Genomic DNA, 3,481 nt, shown 5'->3' with positions numbered 1-3,481 from the left:
CCACAACCTTACTGGGCAAATTATACCAGTGATTAGCCACCCTCACTGTTGGGATGTATTTCCTTATGTGCAACCTAAACTGCCCTTTGTGCAATTGAAGTCCTTTGGTTCTTGTGCTTTCCTACCCCCCACTTCCACCCCTCCCCACACATTGTTTTGCAATTTTATTCCTTACCTCTGTGTGAAAGGTTCGGTCACAGAAACCCCTTTGGAACTGACATCCGATGTCCTGAGACGTGAAGTTGAACATCTCTCCTTCTAGGTGGATGCCCCTGGACACCAGCTTATAAAATCATTCTCTTTTTCTTGCCCTGTGAGTCTTCCCCAGGTTTTGTCCACTGATCTCAGTTGGGGCCTGCAGACCTTGTTGGCATACTAACAAATTAATAATGATAATAATACAAGAATGAACAATACTACCATGAGCTCTGTGAAATTACATTGCAATGGGCTGGGAATTGAATTCACCTGATTCCACTCCCCATCACTAAACCAGTACAGAGGTAAACAAATTCAAGAATTGGTAAAGAGTTTATTCATTGCTTTCCTCAGGGCGTCCTTCACCTCCGTGTTCTTCAGGCTGTAGATGAGGGGGTTCAACATGGGAATAACCAGCGAGTAAAACACGGAGACTATTTTGTACATGTCCATGGAATAGCTGGAGGTGGGACGTAAATACATGAAGAAGAGGGTAACAAAATACAGGGCCACAGTGGTCAAGTGAAAAGTGCAGGTGGAGAAGGCTTTGCACCGGCCCTCGGCTGAGCGGATCTGTAGGATGGCGGAGATGACTATAGACATAGGAGAGGAGGACAGGTATAAAGCTGCTCATTATAATGCAGCACGCGAAAGTAAACATCATATTCTCACTGATGCGGGTTTGAGAACAGGAGAGCGCCAACAGTGGGGGGATGTCACAGAAGAAATGATTGATGATGTTGGAGCTGCAGAATGACAGCCAAAATGTAAAACACGTGAATATCGTTGAATCCAAAACCCCCAGAGCGTACACCCCAGCCACCAGTTGTTTACAAAGCTGCCTGGACATGGTGACTGTATAGAGCAGTGGATTAGAGATGGCCACATAACGGTCATACACCATCACAGCCAGCAAATAACCCTGAGAATCTACAAAGGTGATAGAGAGAGACATTTGGACAGCGCAGGCAGTGAAAGAAATGTTTTTCCTCTCGGCTAAGAAATTGAGCAGCATCTGAGGGGAAATTGTTGAGGAAAGGCAGAGGTCACAGAAAGACAAATTACTGGGGAAAAAGTACATGGGGGTGTGCAGTCGGGGGTCAGTTGTGATTAACAAGATCATCCCCCCATTCCCCACTAGGGTGACCCCATAAATCAGTAGGAAAAGCCCAAACAGGAGGACCTGTAGCTCCGGACGTTCTGTCAGTCCGGAGAGAATGAACTCAGTCACCTCCGCGTGATTTCCCTCTTCCATCTCCTCTCAACAGAGATCAGGCTGCTACAGAAATATGGGCAGATGGTGGTGCAGAAAACCTCTCCCTTCTCTGTAATGCAGTAAGTGAAGATAAGTGGAGATCAGTTTCTCAATGGACATCAGTACCCGCTCCGGGAAGGGCTTATCCACAGAGCCAGATGTTCACAGCTGGTCATTCCTGGTGTTCGATAAAATGCACACGCTGTGCAAACACAATGACCCGCAGGTTAATCATGCCCCCCACACAAACACTCCTGTTCACTAATCCGAGCAGCAAGTAGTGACTCTGCTGTGAGAGAATCAGAGTGAAAATCATCCCAGTCTGATGAGATTATTTGTTAGCGGAAGAAGAGGTGAGAGTAAAGCAGTATCAATCTTTCTACCCTCTTTGGGCAAGGGGAGCTCTATGGCTTGGCATGTTGGTTTGAGGTAATGTTTACTAACTGTGCTAATTACGCTTTTTGGCATTTACTTGAGCCTGTATGAAAACCCAAAGACAGAATGGGAAGCCCTGGCTTCAGTAACTATGTACGTTATTGCCTATATTTTCCAACCAAGGAGGTCGCTCCTTTCGCTGAAGTGGTCGGAGTTGGGACTAAGGCTTTTAGTGCTGGAGGTCTGGAATTTAATACCTGCTGATCCCCGTGGTGTCTGTGACTCTAATTCAGGACTATAGCATGTACCTGCTGAGAAGAGAGAGAGAGATGTGCTGGTGTGCTGAGATGTGTGAATGATGGGACATGGTTCCTGAAGCAACTGGGAATACCTGAGCTCAGAGAGACACAACACCGAGTTAATGCATTCAGTGAACCAAAGCCACCCTCTGTGTAATTGGTGCCCTGGGGATTAATTTGACCTACACTTTCTTACTGTGTTATTAAATGATGCAATTTCTACCAGAGTTACAGAGTATGAGGTTAAGGGTATATTTCATCTTGATGTTTTCAGTGCAACCTGGGTACTGTGAAGAGCTGATCCACAGAGGGTGTTTTTTTGTTTTTTTTTTTGTGGAGACCAAAATCTTTTAGCTAAAAACTTAATATTTCGACTTGGAAGTACCGTTGGGGTTCCTCAGACACTCCACACCACCAATCTCTTCCCTGGGCCAGGCTCCCAGGCTGGACAATATCGCCCATGGTGCATGATGGTCTCTCCTCTTGCTGAGCTGCCCGGGAACATCACCAGAGTCCCACAGCCATGGTGTAGGGAGGAGGGGTGTTTGGTATTTTGATGGAAGGTTTATAATTTCTGGGGAAAAGATAATTTCTTTAAAATGTAGTTAAATAGAAAATCCAATTTCCCATCAAAAAAACTTCTCAAGAAAAATTTTCAACCAGCCTTAGCAAGAAATTTGGAATCAAAGGAACAGAAAGTCAGATACAGGTGAAATGTACTAAGTGTTTGCATCTTCAGATTATATCGTCTCAGTCATTCCTGGTTTCAGAATCACTTCATTGTCCTGACCCCAATAAGTGGAATGTAAAACCTATAAGACATGTAAGAGTACTCCAGATTATCTCGCTCTTTATAGCATGCCAATCACCACGGTATCCTATGTCCTTCCCTTGCTAGGTTACTCCCCAAGGTAGGGAATGTAGGTTCACTCATTTTGCTTGATGGACATCATGACCAGAGGAGCTCAGGGGGAAGCCACAGCATGCTACGGGCTTCTGCAGTTCACAAAACTATTCCACTTGCATGCATATTATCTGCACACGGAGCTCAGCTGTAAAATGCTAAATAAATCTATGAGTCAACTACAAATAGTCATGCTGTCGTCGTATATATTAATATTTTTTATAATGTATGTGAAGTTATAAGATGACACTGTATCATGTTATTAATACATGTTCCAAGGTGAGGCTGGGAAACTGGTTTGTCTTAAACAAAGAAATGTTTGTGCTGGTTAATTCTGGATCTGAACAATAATCAGAGTCATCAAGCAGGAAGGGAAACCAACGAAGCCCAAAAAAGGTGAGGAAACAGCAACAGAGAACATCTTTCTACATAGATATTTCGTTTTCTGGT

The 3,481-nt window shown here is 44.3% G+C and overlaps 1 pseudogene; it reads right to left on the bottom strand.

The window, feature by feature from the left end:
* Positions 1-513: 513 nt before the first annotated feature.
* On the bottom strand, positions 514-1,453 carry LOC140913730 (olfactory receptor 5AR1-like; annotated as a pseudogene).
* Positions 1,454-3,481: the final 2,028 nt, after the last annotated feature.

The sequence above is a fragment of the Lepidochelys kempii genome, chromosome 6 (genome assembly GCF_965140265.1).
Source record: "Lepidochelys kempii isolate rLepKem1 chromosome 6, rLepKem1.hap2, whole genome shotgun sequence".
Lineage (NCBI taxonomy): Eukaryota > Metazoa > Chordata > Testudines > Cheloniidae > Lepidochelys > Lepidochelys kempii.
This window is presented reverse-complemented; position numbering and strand designations above follow the sequence as displayed.